Source organism: Phyllostomus discolor, chromosome 3 (assembly GCF_004126475.2).
Source record: "Phyllostomus discolor isolate MPI-MPIP mPhyDis1 chromosome 3, mPhyDis1.pri.v3, whole genome shotgun sequence".
NCBI lineage: Eukaryota > Metazoa > Chordata > Mammalia > Chiroptera > Phyllostomidae > Phyllostomus > Phyllostomus discolor.
The window spans coordinates 135,769,838-135,788,822 of NC_040905.2; the positions used below are offsets into that span (position 1 = coordinate 135,769,838).

The window sequence follows — 18,985 nt, forward strand, 5'->3', positions numbered from 1 at the left end:
CTCATTTTTTGTTTTCATTTTCCCTTACATGGGTGGTAGCTGTTTATATATTATGGATATCAGTAGTCCTTCAACTTTTGCTGATATTCCTTATCTACATATTCTTTGTCATATTACTCCATGCATGTTGCTACAAGACTTTTAATGTCAAATCAATTTTACCAATTTTTTAAGGAGTCTAAGTGTTGGATCTTATTTTTCCCATCCTAGTATTTTAAAAGTATTCTTTATTTGCTTCTATTTCTTTTAGAGATGTTATTATATTTAGCTCTTTAATTCAGCTGGAATTTATTTGGAGGACATAGAATAAAGTAAGAATCTATTTTTTCCCCAACACTTTTTAATTACACAGCCCATCTTTTCCCCATTAGTTTGAAATGCTATTATTTTATACATACAGTTCTCACATGTCCTGTGGCCTGCTTCCAGTCTATATCTATATTGACATTTTTTGTCTATGTCCATGCACACTATTTGGATCGTAGCTTTATAGTGTGGTTTGGTGTCCAATGGGATAAGTTCCTCCTTACTGTTTTTGTTTTCCAAAGATGCTTTTTTTGAAGGAGAACTTTTGTTACTTTTATGTACAGAAAGCAGAACAGCGTATACTTAGCCAGCTTGGCGACCAGTTCTTTAGCCTTGGCCTTTTCCAGTTTGGCAGTGAGAACCACTGACTTTGGACCTAGGATGTTACCTGCCCCCCACCCCCCCAGTGATGGCAGATCTCATCACATCTGTCATTGTAATTGGTCCAGGTGGCTTCCACCAGCTTAGCCAGAGCTGCTTTGTCCTCTGAGTTAACCTGTGTGAAGGCAGTGGTGGTGCAGGTCTTCCTGTGGACTAGACACCCAAGCCTGGACTTCCCTTTATAGAGTACCCCATCTTATTGCACAGTGCAAGCAGGAGAACAACAAGCTTGATGGATACACATTGTGTGAAATCACTACCAACTGGGCCTTCCTGTTCTCTACCAGGGCGGTTGACAGTGTTAATCCCTGCTCAAAGGACAGGTGGCCTCTTGGTGGGGACATCCCCTTTGCTGGCAGCTTTTTTCTCAGCCTGGGCCAACAACCTCTGCTTCTTCTCTTGCTTTGTCTTTGGTCTGTACTTGTGGGCCAGCTTAAGCAGCTGAGTAACTAGTGGTCCAAGGCCTAGATCAATTGGTCAATGGCAGGAGGCACTCTCAAATGCTTATAGAGAATAACTCTGCCACTGTAGCCGAATGTAGCGGAGCATGTGTCACAGTAGGTGAGGTCCCTTTTGCGCTGGATGTCCTGTCCGGTGCCCAAATTCTTGGGCCTTTTCTCAAATGGGATTTACCCCCTTCTTGGCCTCCTGCTTCTTTATGACAGCAGGGGCTGGCACCATCTTCTTCCCCTAGCCTTCTTTCTTTTGGCATCTTGCACAGCAGGAGCGGAGAGAAAGCCAAAGTTTTATTTATATATATATGTATTTTTTTTCCCTAACTCTCATCCAAGGATATGTTCATTGATTTTTTTTTTTTTAGAGAAAGAGAAACATCAATCAGCTACACCCCCCACCCCCGGCATGTGCTCTAACCAGGGATCAACCCTGAAACCCAGGCATGTGCTCTGACTGGGGATCAAACCCACAATTCCCCTGTGCACAGAACAATCCTCCAAACAACTGAGCCACCCAGCCAGGCTCAAAGGTATTTTTAAGATATGGCTATCTCCACCTTAAACTAGACATGAAGCCATGACATCAAACTTTGGCTTCGCTAAAGAGTGAGCCAAAGGGAGATTATGTGCCTCTTGGTGAACATAGCATCACCAATAAAATATTACAGACAAAAATGTTTACCCTGAATCTAATCAAGTCTTGAGATCTGACTTTAGTTTAGAGGTAATATACCAAGTAAAGTAAATGAATAATAAGAAAACCATCTAACAGATCCTGAATGTGGGGTATTTTAAAAACTCTATCTCTTCAACAAGTAAATGTCATGGAAAAAAACTGGGGGGACTTGTGGTAAATGAGTCTTCAGGAAGTAACAATCAAATGGAATGCCTCATCTCTGGTCTGAACAAATCAGCTATAAATGACACATTTAGGACAAGTGGAGACATTTACATACGATGGCATCAGGAGATATTAGGGAATTACGATAATAATAATAATGTGGTTATGTAGAATGGCCTTATTCTAGTGCTATGGACTGAATTGTGTTTTTCCAAAATTCATATGTTGAAGCCCTAACCTCCCCTGCCTCAATGTGGTGGTGTTTGGAGATGGGGCCTTTTGGAGGTAATTTAGGTTTAGATGAGACAATGAGGGTGCAGCCCTCAATGTTGTGATTAGCTCCCTTATAAGAAGAGGATGAGAGACAGCAGCTCTCTCTGCCCCGTGAGAACACAGCTAAAAGGCAGCTGTCTACAAGCCAGGAAGAGAGTCCTCATTAGCAACCAAATCAGTCAGGACCTTCATCTTGGGCTTCCCAGCCTTCAGAACTGTGAGAAATAAATATTTAATCCACCCATTCTATGATACTTTGTTACAGCAGCCTAAGTCAACTAATCTATCTAGGAAGAGGCATACTGAAGAATTTACTGATGAAGTGTTAGAGTGTAATACTTTAAAATGGTACAGTAAATATATACTCTATTTTTCATTCTATCAATCTGCTTATCCAACTATAAAGGAACTATGGCAAAGTATTCAATATTAAGGATTACTGAATTCAACACACACAGCCCAGGGCAAGTGTGAGCTGGAAGGGCCCTGGGCAACTCTGTGTTCACTGAGGAAAAGTAATTAAACTTGGGCAAAGGAGATCCTAAGAAGCTGAGAGGCAAAATGTCATCATCTGTTTTCTTTGTGCAAACTTGCCAGAAGGAACACAAGCAGCACTCAAGATGCTTCAGTCAACTTTTCAGAGTTTTCTAAGAAGGGCTCAGAGAGGTAGAAGATCATGTCTGCTAAAGAGAAAGGAAAATTTGAAGATGTGGCTAAGGCAGACAAGGCCTGTTATGAAAAAGAAATGAGAACTTATATTCTTCCTAAAGAGGAAACAAAAAATAAGTTCAAGGATCCCAATGCACCTAAGAGGCCTCTTTGAGCCTTTGTCTCGTTTTGTTCTGAGTATCACCCAAAAATCAGAGGAGAGCATCCTGGCCTATTCATTGGTGATGTAGCAAGGAAGCTGGGAGAGATGTGGAGTTGCACTGCTGCAGATGATAAGCAACCTGATGAAAAGAAGGCTACTAAGCTGAAGAAGTATGAAAAGGATATTTCTGCATACCCAGCTAAAGGAAAGCCTGATGGCACAAAAAAATAAAGGGAGTCATAAAGGCTGAAAGCACTGGCTGGTGTGGCTCAGTGGAATGCCATAGGCTGGCCTGTGAGCCAAGAGGTCACTGGTTTGATTCCCAGTCAGGGCACTTGCCTGGGTTGCAGGTAGAGTCCCCAGTGCAGGGCACACAAGAGGCGACCACACACTGATGTTTCTCTCCCTCTCTCTCTCCCTTTCCCCCTCTTTAAAAATAAATAAATAAAATGTTCTAAACAACAAACAGAATTATTGAATCCAGGTAATAGTTTCTTCTTTTTTCATTGTCCTACTTTTTTCTGTGTTTGAAATTTTTCAGAAATCATGGTCAATTTTTCTCTATATTCTCACATATTTAAAAATTTTTACTAGGATTTTACCTGGCATAGCATTTCATTTCTAGATTAACTTGAGAAAATTGATATATTTATAATATTGAATTGTCTAATAGGAATTTCTTTTTTAAAATATATTTTATTGATCATGTCATTACAATTGTCCCCATTTTTTCCCCTTTGCCCCCCCTACCCTGAACCCCACTTCTCTTCAGCAATAAACTCCCTTAGTTCATGTCCATGAGTTGTGCATATAGGTTCTTTGGCTTCTCCATTTCCTATATTATTCTGAACCTCCCCCTGTCTATTTTGTACCTACCATTTATGCTTCTTAATCCTTGTACCTTATCTTCTATTCTCCCCCATCCCCTCCCAGCTGGTAACCTTCTAAATATCTCCACACCTATGATTCTGTTCTTGTTCTGGTTGTTTGCTTAGTTTGATTTTGGTTTTGTTTTTTAGATTCAGTTGTTAATAGTTGTCACTTGGTTGTTATTTTAATGTTCATAGTTTTGATCTTCTTTTTCTTAAATAAGTCCCTTTAACATTTCATATAATAAGGGCTTGGTAATGATGTATTCCTTTAGCTTTACCTTGTCTGGGAAGCACTTTATCTGTGCTTCAATTCTAAATGACAGACAGCTGGATAGAGTAATCTTGGGTGTAGGTCCTTGCTTTTCATCACTTTCAATACTTCTTGTCAGCCTTTTTGCCTTAAGATTTCTTTTGAGAAATCAGCTGATAGTCCTTTGTAGGTAACACTCTTCTCTTGCTGCTTTTAAGATGCTCTCTTTATCTTTAATCTTTGCCATATTAATTATGATATGTCCTGGAGAGGGCCTCTTTGGATCCATTTTGTTTGGGATTCTCTGTGCTTCCTGGACTTGTATATCTATGTCCTTCCCCAAATTAGGGAAGTTTTCTTTCATTATTTTTTTTAATAAATTTTCAATTTCTTGCTCTTCCTCTTTTCCTTCTGGCATCCCTGTGATTTGGATGTTGGCACATTTAGAGATGTCCCAGAGTCTTCTTATTCTCTCCTTGTTTTTTTCATTTGGGTTTTATTTATTTGTTTGTTTGTTTGTTTGTTTTTGAATTCTTGTTTCATCTTTCTGCACTGGCTGACTGTTTATTTCTTCCTTATGTTCCAAATCATTGATTTGAACCTTGGCTTCCTTCCCTTCTTTGTTGGTTCCCTGTGGATTTTTTTTCTTTTTCAAAAAAGATTTTGTTTATTTTTAGACAGAGGGAAAGGGTGGGAAAAAGAGAGAAAGAAATATAAATGTGCAGTTGCCTCTTGTGCCCCTTACTGGGGACCTGACCCACAACTCAGGCATGTGCCCTAGACAGGGAACCAAACCAGCGACCCTCTGGCTCACAGGCCAGCACTTAATCCACAGAGCCATACCAGCCAGGGCTGGATTTTTCTTTATTTCACTTAGTGTAGCCTTCATTTCTTCCATTATACATTTGCCGTACTCAAGAGTTCCCTGAGCATCCTTATCACTGGTATTTTGAACTCTGCATCTGATAGGTTGGCTATCTCCATTTGTCTTAGTTCTGTTTCTGGAGTTTACTTCTGTCCTTTCATTTGGGCCATATTTCTTTGCCTCCTCAATTTGGCAGCTTCCCTGTGTTTCTGTGTATTAAGTAGAGCTGCTTTGACTCCCAGTCTTGACACACCTGTTACATTTGTGAGGGGCAGAGCCTTAGGTATTTGCTGGGGCTGGACAACTCACTTAGCCACTTTGTGGAGCTGTATGTCAAGGAGGGGTCAGAGAGGGAACAATGCCACTTGCTTGGCACTCAGCCCATTTCTATTCACTTCGCCCACTTCCGGTATTCAATTGCTCTGGTGCTGAATCCCAGAGTGGGTGGGTTTGTGTACATTTTAGGACCCCCATGGGGGTCCTTTAAATGGGCTCTCCTGAGAGACCAGCAGTTTCTTTCACCACCCCAACCCCCACTGGTTTTTACAGCCAGAAGTTATTAGGCTTTATCTTCCCAGTACTGGAATCCTGGGCTGCATGGTTTATCCTGGGGCTGGGGTTGCTCACTGCCCAGGTGTTCCTCCCAGTTCTTATCTACCACATACGAATGTGGGACCACCAGTTCCACCAGCTGCCACTGCCTCACCGTCACCACACTGCATTCTCTCCACCTTTGCTCCCTGTCTCTGCCCCTCGTACCCATCTGGATGAATGTTTCTTCTTTAAATCCTTGGTTGTCTGACTTCCATACAGTTCGATTTCTTGGCAGTTTTGGTTGCTTTTAGTTTTGACGTTAGTTACGATTACATGTCTACCTACTCCTCCATCTTGGCTGACTCTAATAGGAATTTCTTAAAATATTGAATTTATTTATTTAAAGGAAAAGGTTTGTATATCCATTTATTTAAGTCCTTTCTATATCCTTCAGTAAGTAAACCACCATTATGAGGTATTACATGATTTTGAGGTATTACATGATTATGAGGTATTACATGATTTTGCTGCAATTGTGAATGGGGTTTCTTTTTCCTCCAATATAATTTTGATTTGGACATTCCTGGTAAACAGAGAAGCTATTTATCTTGTGCATTGTTCTTATATCCTACCATTGTTACTTGAAGGTACAGCCTATCATACTAAGAAATGCAGACTTTTTTTTTCCCCCATTAAATACAGACTTCTCAGCTCCTTTTGTTCACAAGGGAGATAGTATTTTAAATTATTGTTCAGACTAATTTCAGTTTTTCCTCCTGGCTTCTCACAATGCCCAGAGGCCTACTGGTACAAAAGAAATTAGACCTATTACAGTCTGTCCAGAAAGCAGAATCTGCTACCTCTGGGGCCCTTTTATATACACTAAGGCCCAACTAAACTTTGAAATAAACTCTCCTCTTTATTGTAGTCCAGATTTTTGGCATGCAGTCTCTCATCTCCTCATTTTTACAAGTGTAAAGGAGGCCTCTAGAAGATTTATTAAACTTGTGTTCGAAGTAAGCTCTGGAGGTACTGTAAAATTATAATTTAAGCTACAGAAATTTCCTGCTGTATTTACTTTCAATGGGCTTTTTAAAAATCAAAGATAATTAACATATAATAAAAACTGTAATCTTAGATATTAGTTCAAAAGTATAAATGAGTTTTAAAATTATATACACCTGTGCAACCACTACCCAAAACAAGATATAGAATCAAAGGGCCTTTTTTAAATTTTTCAATTATTTTTCAGCAGCAATTTACATTCAATGTTATTCTGTCACTGGGCCTTTTAAAAACACCATTCATGCAAACATATGCAAGGCTCCCAGTGTCAGGCCCTTATACAGATTTCCCCCTTGCTACCCCAAACTATCCTCCCTCTCTTCCCCTGCTTGCCACTCTCCATTACCACCGACACCCCTTTCACAGCACACCTCAGCTTCTGAATTTCCCTCCTACACTCTCACCCTGACTGAGTTGGATGAGCTCTGTTGGCTGGCATCTTGGTCCTCTTCTTCAGACAGGACTTGACTGTTCTCTCTTGGGCTCTGCAAAATTTTCTGCAGCCCTGAGTTTTCCCTGCCTTATGGCCAGGCCAAATCTTGCTGTTGGGCCAAGCCCTCCACCCCCAACCCCAGCCCTCCTCCCACTGGAGCTTGGTGGTGGTAGGACAGAGTGGCTGGGGAGGGTAGTAATCAACAGAGATAATCAAGCCATCTGAAGTAGCTAATAACCTCCTTCACCTTTGCAACACACATTTTTTTCTTTCCAATTGTTGTAGGACAAGAAAGACATCCTTGTCTGACTCTGTCCTTATCCACACTGGTAGAAGTAAATTAAAGGAAATTAAAGGAATAAATTTCAAGTCACTTCTATAGTTGTAGAAGTGTAAAAGCATATCCTTTATCTCCTATTGTGGCTGGGAAGAAAATTCCCTGCAAAGTCTTTTCTGGTTTTGGAAGAGAACTGGCTACCACTTTCAATACATCCGGTAATTTTTTTTTTGTCTTTTCTACTATGAGTTTTCCCACCAATGAGGATGTCCTAGCCCAGTCTTGGTCCTACACTCTCGTCCACCATATTCCATAGAAGTAGAGAGGACAGGAAAAAGTAATATGCACAGATCTACTGTTTTAAATTTTTAATGCTGGGAAGTTTTCACTGTTTATGATTTTTTTTGCTCTTCAATGACACTAGTGCACAAAATGGGCAGATTAAGTTGTATTCTTCATTAATTTCCTCTTTCTATTTTTAAATGCAGATTCAAGTCAGCAGTGAATCATTTTATCCCAAGTTAGGAGCCATGCAAAAGACAAAAGCCCAAGGCTGAAATGGTGCACATGATAGGCAATTTACTTCTAGAAAGTATCTGCAGAAGTGGATTGTCATTTACAATATAAAAAGAAAAGCAGTTATGTTTTTACATTTAATGTATTATTTTAGTTTGTGCACTATTAAATATTATATATAAGGAAAACTTACATTTCTGAGTTAGATCTGGCTGCCAACATGACACCAAAATGTATTTTGAAAATCTAAGTAAAGAGTTTGGGGATTACTCTTGTCCTCTGGCCAGCATGGACCATGGACCATCTTGTCCCTAATAAATTGTCAAGATGGTACATCTCATCAAATCATTTTATCAATTAAAATGTTCTAACAGGGCCCTGGCTGGCCAGCTCAGTTGGTTGGAACATCATCCCAATCCCAGTTTGATCTGGTCAGGGCACATACAAGGAGCAACCAATGAATGCATGAAGAAGTGGAAGAACACAGCAATCTCTCTGTCTCTCTGTCTCTCTCTGTCTCTCTCTCTTTTAGCAACAAATAAAAGTTTAGCCCTGGCTGGTATGGCTCAGTGGATTGAACACCAGCCTGCAAACCAAAGGGTCACTGGTTTGATTCCCCATCACAGCACACGCCTGGGTTGCTGACCATGTCCCCAGTAGTGGGCACACGAGAGGCAACTACACATTGATGTTTCTCTCCTTCTTTTTCTCCTTCCCTTCCCCTATTAAAATAAATAAAATCTTTTAAAAAATCTTTCAAAAGATGATGTCTCTCTTTAAAAACATAAATTTAAAAAAATATTCTACTAGCTTCCAGCCCTGTTTAGGGAAAGTCTTGAATTTATCTTCTGGATTATCTTATATATCTCTATGAGAGTCATTTTTTTTTTTTAGTTTGAAAACTTTCAAACCCTATGGAAAAGTTCACTTAGAGGGAAAAGTTTTAAAATCTGAACTATCTGAAATTGCAGTTTAGACATCATGACACATATCTCCCAAGAACAAGAACATTCTCTCACATAACTGTTATTTCATTGTCAAATTCAGGAAACTTAATATTCCCGCAATGCAGTTATCAAATATGTAGTCCATCATCAAAATTCAGCAATTGTCCTAATAGTGTCTTTTGTAGCATTTCTTTTCTTGGCCCAGTAAGCAATCCTTTCTCTAAGCCGGATTAGCATCAGGACGTGCATATTGCATACTTGCTGCTGTTCTCTGCTGTGATGATGCATCCTGGACATAGCACATTGGGAGGCTCAGGATGACATTTGCCCTGTTCTGGGAAATTCATGAACGTTGATCACTGAGTTCACTAAGGTGTTGCCTGCCAGGTTTTTCCATTGTAAAGGTACAATGTTTCCCTTTGTGATTAATAAATAATTTGTGGGGAGATACTTTTAAGACCCCAGACTTTCCACTTCCATGATTTAGTACATGTTGATGATTCTAAATCAGTTGTTACTGTAATGGTCCAGACTGATGATTTTCTAACTGTCTTCTAGATTTGTTAATTGGCGTTGTATAGAAAAAAAAGAGCTTTCCTTTTCTATGTATGTATGTATGCACGCATGTAGGTGGATGGATGGGATGAATTATAGATTATTTATTTCTTGTATTCTGTAGTGGGATGTAATTCCTTATGGTCTGTCTTTATTTTGATGCTCAGATTATCTCAGATTTGACTAGTGGGTGCCACTTGATACTGGCTATTGTGTCCTTTTGACATGTCCCCATCAATATTTTAGTACTTTCTTACTTTCTGGCACAGGTGTTCCAGATATAATTTGTCCTTTCCCTGCCCTGCCCAGGAGTCAGCTATTTTTCCAGGAAGGCCCAACACCTCTCAGTGGGGAATGGTATTTAAAAAGCATGCAAGGCCTCCATGACTTGACTCTGGTCTCATCTACGATATCTCCTGTGATTCCTTTACTGCCTCATGTGCTCAAAAACACACTCTCCCAGGCCCCCAAACTCTTCCTCCATACTCTTGCCTATTCCTGGATGCCCTTACCACTGTTTTTCTGTGGACCTCATTCTACTCTTTTTCACAGCTATTCAAGTATTAACTGATGTGTGGTCTTCTCTCATCACCTCAGAATCCCACTCTGAGTGGTGCTCCTGGCAGCACCTCCTCCTCAACTCCTCTCACATGCTAGAAAATAACATCTCTTTGTGTTAACTTCTATTTGCCCTCTCACCAGTATGAATGAGCGTATTTGCTAAGTTTTGGGGAAACAGAAAATAGTATTATCCAAGATAAGATGAGAACTGTGATTATAAAACAATGAGGTTGATGTTCTTTGTTGTACTGCATTTTTATGTGAATCTTCTATAACCAATTAGAACCTAATAATGTAGAGACACTTATAGTGCAATGACAATTTAGGATGATTATTTGTTATAAAAATAACTACATTTGTTTATTAACTAGATAATACATGCACATGTTTCAAAATTCAAAAGTGCAAAGTAATGTATATTAAAGCATCTCCATCTCACCCCAGCCAGTGTGTCTCAGTGGTTGGGCATCATCCCACAAACCGAAAAGTCACCGGTTCAATTCCCCAATTGGGGCACATGCCTGGGTCACAGGTTCAGTCCACTGGGGCATGTACAGAAGCCATCAATCAAGGTTTCTCTCTCACATTGATGTTTGTCGCCCTTCCTTTCTCCCTCTCTCACCCTTTTTCTAAAAAGATAAAATTAAATTAAATTAAATTAAAACTAAAAATAAAATTTAAAAAAATCCATCTCATTGGTGTCCCCAAATCACCCACTTACCCTCCTATAGGTAAACAATGTTTTCAGTATTTTATGTATCCAGATATAATATACAAGCATATATATTATTATGTACCCTGTGTGTGGCTCACTTTTGTATCTTAAAAGACCTAAAAAAAAATTTACAATAGCCCTGCCTGGTGTAGCTCAGTGGATTGAGTGCGGGCTTGTGAACCAAAGGGTTGCTCACTTGATTCCCAGTCAGGACACATGCCTGGGTTGCAGGCCAGGTCCCCGGTAGAGCACGCGTAAGAGGCAACCACACACTGATGTTTCTCTCCTCTTTCTCTGCTCTCTAAAAATAAATAAGTAAAATGTTTTTTTTAAAAAAACAACAGAATAACTTTCTAAAAGACATATGTGTGATTACAATGAAGCCCATAGATTCTAAGTCACTATTCAAATAATTTCTCAACACTAGGACATGGGGTACATTATTTTTTAAAAAGTCAGAAAGATGCTCAAATTATTTATCCATAGTCACAGGTCTCCCAACCAGAATGTCTCTGGTACTATATGTTTTTTCCCTAATTTCACAGTATACATGAATAATTTTTTCCAATGCATTTTTTAAAGTGTTTGCCTTTGCTCCAACACTTTTGTAATTAATTCCTGGGAGGTCTTCATGCTTACCAATACAGACACGAGCAACAAAATATCAAAATCTGAGCTTTCAGCCTAGAAGAAAAGGAAAAGAAAGATACTGATTTATGCAGAAAAATGATTGTCATGCTTAGGAGAGATGTATGCATGTTGCCTGAAAATATGAGGCTATTCTTTATTTCCATCAAGCCAGTAAATATACTCTCACATGGCTTTTTAAGGCCTAGAAGTCAAAATCTGAAAATGTGAGTGATGAGAGGCTGCTCTCAGAGTGAAGTTAAATAACAGGGTTGGAATTCTTTCTAAAGAAACCTTAAAAATATTCTGAGGGCTAACCTCTTTTTAACAATGGCATTGTTAGAAGATTGACTTAATATTTAAAATGATTTTCTAGAAACAAGTTTTACTTCTATAAGAGCTTTGATTAAATACCTCATTGTGGTGAATAAAGCTAATTACACTGTGGTCTTTGTGAGCCACTTTTAAAAACTAAAGTGCAGCCCTGCAGGGTAGCTCAGTTGGCTGGAGCGTGGTTTCAGTATGCCAAGGGTGCGGTTTGATCCCCATTCAGGGCACAAACAAGAATCCACCAATGAATATATAAATAAATAAATGGAATAACAAATGTATCTCTCTCCCTTCTCTCTAAAATCAATAAATAATTAAAAAAAATTTTTAAATCATGAGCAAACCTCCAAGCACTTCAATCTAGTGCATTTTCCTCCAAGGCCTCTTCAAGGTTTACTACACCTTGCAGAGGGCTCTTGATTATCCACTACCCTATTTTGTTAGCTACCCTGATATTCTTCCTACCTTCCCCGAATATATTCTGAATGATTGAAGGCAGAAGTTCCAGAAGTTCTCCTTTATCTGTCCTTTAAATATTTACTTATTACTTATTTTTTTTTAGAGAGAGGGGGAGGAAGAAGGAAGGAGAGAAACTTCAATGTGTGAAAGAAACATCGACTGGTTGATTCTCACATACCCCAGCTGGGGACCTGGCCTGGAACCCAGACATGAACCCTCACCTGGAACTGAATCAGTGACCCTTCAGTTCCCTGGCCAGTGCTCAATCCACTGAGGCACACCCACCAGAGCTATCTGCCCTTTATTATTTTTATTTTCATTTTTAAAAGATTAGTGGGGTTTTTTAAAAGATTTTATTCATTTATTTTTAGACAGAGGGGTAGAGAGGGAGAGAAAGAGAGAAACATCAATGTCTGGTTGCCTCTCGTGCACCCCCTACTGGGGACCTGGCCAGCAGCCCAGGCATGTGCCCTGACTGGGAATCAAACCAGTAACCCTTTGGTTTGCAGGCGGGTGCTCAATCCACTGAGCCACACCAGCCAGGGTTATCTGCCCTTTAACTTTCCCACATTCTAACACATAATAGGCACTGGAAAATATCTTTCCTTTGATTATCAGGCTATTTCACCTATAAGGCAGATCCCCAAAATGAAAGATGTCCCCTGTTATCATTCTAGGTGGGAACTGAAACTAGAGCTTAGTAAACCTATATGTATTACTTTTGCAGGTATAATTTACATGTATATATGTAAAATTATTAACTGCCTTCTCTTTCAACATTTAGGCTGTAAAGGTAATTATTGGATAATAGTGTAAGGCACAAACCAATTAATACATAACAAAACAGGCTATGTTATATATACGTGTATACACACACACACACTGTATTTTGCCATGTATAATGTGCTCCCATGTATAATGCACACCCACATTTTTGGCCCAAACTGTCAGGGAAAAAATTTTTTGTTTTAATTTTTAATTCAATTTTTATTTATTTATATTAAAAGCAAAAGTGATTATCATATTCCAGGGTATTATTTTACATACAGATACTGTTATGCTTTCTAGAGTTACACTTTTAATGCATAAGCATAAATAAAATAATTTAAAACATTTATATAGATATGGAATTAGCACTACCCATGTATAATGCACATGCTTATTTTTCCCTCAAAAATTTGCACCAAAAAGTGCGCATTACACACAGCAAAATTCGGTGCATGCACATGTGTATATATATCTGTCCAGAAAGTATCCATCCATGTGCCATGAAAAATAGAGCCCCGGCTGTTGTGGCTTAGTGGACCGAGTGCCGGCCTGCAAACCCAAAGGTCACTGGTTCCATTTCAAGTCAGGGCACATGCCTGAGTTTTAGGCCAGGTCCCCAGTTGGGGACGTGTGAGAGGCATCTCTCCACATCGTTTCTCTCCCTCTCATCCTTCCTCCCTTCTCCTCTCTCTAAAAATAAATAAATAACATCTTTAAAAAAACACAACAAAAAAAAGAAAAATAGAGACATTTATTGAAAAAGATACAAGAAACATTGTACATAGGACAATGATACCTCAGTCCCCTTCAAAGCAGGCACCTTGGGACCTCACACAGTTCTTCCAATTGCCATCAGCTGCCCTGTTGTATTTTCTAGAACCTCATTGAGAATCTGAAATCTTTTCTTTTTCAAAGGTGATTCTAGTTCTGGGAAAAGCCAGAAGTCAAAGGGTGCCAAATCTGGGCTGTAGGGGGCTGAGTCACCTGGGTGGTTTGATGTTTCACCAAAAAAACTTCAGGAGACGTGATCATGAGCAGGCGTGTTGTCCTGATGAAGCTGCGAATCACCACCTGCCCATAGCTGCAACCTTCTGAATTATCTGATAGTTTCCATGAGGGAATGTTCAAGCTGAACGCGAAATCTGATGTAGATTCATTGCTCTACTTGATCAGTCAGTTTGAATGCCAAAGCCACACAGTACACATGCTCACTCAATGGCATCTAGCACCCCCACTGACTAGTGCAGTGAAATTGTCATTGTTCACTCATGGGCATTCCAGTCCACTCTCCTTGGCTGCCAGGTTACATCGATGTCATGCAAACTGTTCTTGTTATATTAACCACGGCTGGCCTTTTTCCAGACAGATTTCATATGTAGGTACCTTAAGCAGTATATACTTAAACATAATTCATCCATTCTCCTGGTGAAGGACATTTAGGATGTCTCCAGTTGATAGCTATGACTCACAATGTTGCTATAGACATTTTTTGTGCATTTCATCTTGTTTATATAATACTGACTCCAGAGCTATACATGTTTTCAATTTTACTGGATATTGACAAATTATTCTCTAAATTCTCCAATTTGTCCACTCTACATCAAACTAAAAAGCTTCTGCACGGCAAAGGAAACCATTAACAAAATAAAAGGCAACCTAAGGAATTGGAGGAAATATTTGCAAATCATGTATCTGAAAAGCGATTAATATCCAAGATGTAAAGGACTAATACAATGCAACATCAAACAGTATGATTAAAAAAGGGCAGAGGGTCTGAACAGACATTTTTCCAGAAGAGACCTACAGATGATTCATTAGTAGGTGAAAAGGTGCTCAACCTCAGTAATCATCAGGGAAATGCAAATCAAAACCACAGTGAGCTATTGCCTTACATCTGTTAGGATAGCTATTGTCAAAAAGATGGCTAGGATGTGAAGAAAAGGGAACCATTGTGCACTGTTGGTGGGAGTGTAAATTAGTGCAGCCACTGTCAAAAACAATATGGAAATTCCTCAAAAAATTAAAATAGAACTACCATATGATCCAGTAATTCCACTTCTGAGTATTTAGCCAAAGGAAACAAAAAACTAACTTAAAAAGGTGCCTGCACCCCAATGTTCATTGCAGCTTTATTTACAATAGCCAATACATGGAAACAACCTAAGTGTTCATTGATCAATGAATTGATGAAGATGTGCTATATACAATTGAATATTATTTAGCCATAAAAAAAGAAATGTGGCCAGTTATGACAGAATGGGTGGAACTTAAGGTCATTGTGCTAAGTGAATAAATCAGACAGAGAAAGATAAATACTCTGACTTCACTTATATGTGAACTGTAAAAAAAAAAAATAGAACTCAGAGATTCAGAGAACAGATTAGTGGTTGCTAGAAGATGGGCGGGATTGGGGCAAATGGGTGAAGGTGGTCAAAAAATATTAGCTCCCAGTTACAAAATAAAGCAAGGGTGTTAAACTCATTTTCACCAGGGGCCAGCCACATCAGCCTTGCAGTTGCCTTCAAATGGCAGAATGTAATTTTAGGACTGTATAAATGCAACTACTCCTTAACAGTTAAGCAAGAGCTCAGTGCTGCCACCAGGTAGAAACAAGGTGCCAGGCCAGATAAAACAAAGTGTAGGGCTGGATTTGGCCTGTGGACCTTGTGTTTGCCACCTGTGAAATAAAGAATTCATTCGTGGCTGGGTGGCTCAGTTGACTGGAGTGTTGTTCCAGTGTGCCCCGGTTTTGGGTTCCATCCCCCGCCAGGGCACATGCAAGAGTCCACCAATGAATGCATGGATGGATGGATGGGTGGAGCAGTGTGTTGGTGTTTCTGTCTCTGTCTCACTTTCTCCCTTCCTCTCTCAGTCTAGAATCAATCAATGAAGAAAGAGAAAAAGAAATCATGGCAATGTAATTATAGCATGGTGAGGTGGGGAAGAAAGAAACTTTCCTCTACCCTCAAAATTCTTTGGCTGGTCTAATAATAATTCAATAGACATGAAACATATTAGCACGTGAAAATTACCAAATGTAATACATACATATGTATGAGGACCTGCATCCATTAGAGAATCAAACTCCACATGCACTATAGGTTCAGAACAGAAAGGGAATGCGGGTATGTAAGACATCCTGAGCTAGGCACAAAGTAAATTGCCTTGGGAGCTTGGAAGTGTCATTGCAGGATGATTAAAAAAAAAAAAAAAGCAGATATTTAGTAAATAGTTTTCTTGCCCTACAGGTAAGTCAAAAGAGGTTATCTCTGATAATCTCTTGTTATGGGCAAGGCCCCTAATTCAGATTCTTGTAGGTTGTTAAGGAAAGGGCCTAACTTTCTCTTTAGTTCTTGGCTGAAGTTGCCTTTAGCTCAAAACAATCCACACACCACATGTGCATATCTTGGGGTGGTTCATACGAACCCCCACAGTAACTGGTTAATAATACTCTATTGCATCTTTGAAAGTTTCTAAGACAGTAAATCTTTAAAGTTCTCATCACAAGAAAAAAAATTGGGACTATATGTGGTGATAGATGTTTAATTACTTATTGTAGTGATCATTTTGCAATATATAGTTATAAAATCATTATGTTGTCCACCTGAAACTAATGTAACATGTCAGTTATATCTGTTGACATGAGAAATGTCCAAACCTGTAGAGCATTTTTGTAAGAGTTTATTTGATCTAAATTGACAACACGCCAGGGAACAAGATCTCAAGTGCTCTGGAGAACACTTTTGCAGCAGCAGGTCTTGAATTACTGGGTCGTTAACAAGATTATCTGATTTCTTAAGGGTGGTTACACTTATTTGAAAGGTATATTAACCTAGCACAAAAACAATGAAGAGGGCTTGCTTAAGGCAAACACAAACCTTTTACTAAAGAATTATAGGCCTAGGGCATGTCTACCCTTCAAGACCCACCCAATCATGAATTTATGATTAGATTACCCTGTGAGGTTACTTTCCATAGACCCCTTTTTCCTTCTACATATCTCAACTTAAAAAGTTAGTGCTTGCTTCAGCAACACATATAGTAAAATTAGAAGGATTCAGAGAGGATTAGCATGGCCCCTATGCGAGGATGACACGCAAATTTGTGGAGTGAAAAAAATATTATGCTCTCACCACGAGTGTAGAATACCCATGACTCTATATCAGTGATTTTCACCCTTTTTCAACTCATGCACACGCAAGCTAATTACTAAAATTTGGTGACACACCAAAAAATATTTTTTTGCCAATCTGATAAAAAAATAGGTATAATTTTGATTCATTTGCACCAGATGGCCATTGTGTTGGCTGTCATTTTTTAATTTGACAGTCTAAGGGAAAAGAGGTCAGTGCCCCTGTATAAGTAAGTAGTCAGATATTGCACGTTTTAAAAATTCTTGGGGCACATAAGTGTGCCTGCCATAGGACACTGGTTGAAAATTGCAGCTCTATATCCTCAAAACATGTTGTCATAATTTTTATATTTTGCCAAATTCCTGAGTATAAAATAATATCTCATTGTGGTTTTAGTTTTGTACAGTCTTAGTTACTACTGAGGTTAAGCATGTTTTCATGTGTTTATAAGCCATTTACAAGGTTTTTTTCCTTATGAATTTGTGGTTGTGTAGTAAAGAATGTGTTCTGTCCCCAAAAGAGGTCTGGCCTTTGCCATAAGCTCTTTATCTCTAAAACCTTGGACTGTCGTCCTGCTCCAGGAAGTGTCTTTGTTTGCCTGAGGGCCTTGGGTCATCCCTGATAGACTAGTGATGTGATTGACGGTGTCACCTGTGGTAGTAGTTTTGCATTATCATTTGAGTTTGGTCTCAGCTTAGCCTCCGGACAGCTGGAGCCCGAAGTCAGCCACACGGGCAGTCAACCGTGGAGCCCCAGCAACGACTCTGGACACCAGGGTTTGGATGAGCTCCCCTAGCTGGCAACATTCCACACATAACCATCGATGCTGGGAAAACAGTATTGTCCTGATTCTAAAGAGGCAACTGAGAGCTCTGCATTTGGTCCTTTTTGGGACTGCCTTATGTGCTTTTGTTTCCCTGGCTCATTTTAATATTTGTTTGTTAGTTTGTTTGACTCGATAGGTCACTTATTTCTTTCCTTTTAAAAACATTTTATTTTTCAGTTACAGTTTACATTTAATATTTTTCTGTTAGCTCCAGATATACACATTTTAGTCTTTTAAAGATCTTGAAGTCCTATTGATTTTAATCCTTTCCCTGTGATAAACTCTAACTGTGAGTTCAACAGCTTTCACTGAGTTCTGTGAATCCTTTTAGAGAATTATCAAACCTAAGTGTGGTTTTGGGAAACCCCTGCACTGGCAGTTGGTGTCAGAAGTAAGGGTGGTTTTTGCATTGTGCCCTCTAGGTTTGCAATAGTTGATATTTTTTGTCCATATCCTATTGTGTTGTTTATCTTGTTTAAAAATTGAGTTGTAGAAGTTCTAATACATTCTTGGTATTAATCTTTTTTGTTGCTATGTGCATTGCATATTTTTTTAATGTTAAGATTTAGATTTTATTTATTTGTATATTAAAAAAATTTTTTTAAATAACTTTTTTTGGATTTACTTATTTTTTCTAGAAAGACAAGGGAGGGAGAGAAACATCAATGTGTGAGAGATGTGTGTGCCCCAACCAGGGAACTGGCCTGCAACCCAGTCATATGCCCTTGTTACAGGGTGCAGCCAAGACGGGGAACCCCAAATGGGCATTTGAAATGCAGTCCAGAACTTACGGTGTCCAGGAGATTTTAAGATGTCTCCATCCCCCACCCCAGGGTGTGGGTTGGGGGAAGGGACAAATGGAGCAGGGCCATTGAGAGCTGTTTAGCATAGCAACAGCCTCGCAGCTAAGCTCTGGTGTGGTCGTTTGGCATATCTATAACCTTTGACTGGTTGCATAGATATGTTAAGTAGCTGTGATCAGCTCTAAGCCAGGGGAATGGAAGTAACTTCCCCACCCAGATGTAACTGGGGGGGCGGGTCCCCTGAGTTACAGCGCCTGCGTGGGAGCTCAGAGAGGATTGGCTCCAGGACATGGGGCCACACCTGCCCAGACTCATGATGGCAGCCCAGTAAAGCTGCAAGGATACGAGTTCTAGCTTGTGAAGCCGAGTGTGGGAGGAGTTG

At 39.4% G+C, this 18,985-nt stretch overlaps 1 non-coding gene and 2 pseudogenes across 1 annotated transcript; 2 read left to right on the forward strand and 1 right to left on the reverse strand.

Annotated features, from left to right (window-relative positions):
- Positions 1-455: 455 nt before the first annotated feature.
- LOC114512516 lies at positions 456-1,383 on the reverse strand (annotated as a pseudogene).
- Positions 1,384-2,775: 1,392 nt separating this feature from the next.
- LOC114512560 lies at positions 2,776-3,298 on the forward strand (annotated as a pseudogene).
- A 13,560-nt stretch (positions 3,299-16,858) lies between these two features.
- LOC114512603 lies at positions 16,859-16,965 on the forward strand. Its single transcript, XR_003685816.1, has one exon. It is a non-coding gene; the product is annotated as a U6 spliceosomal RNA (small nuclear RNA).
- Positions 16,966-18,985: the final 2,020 nt, after the last annotated feature.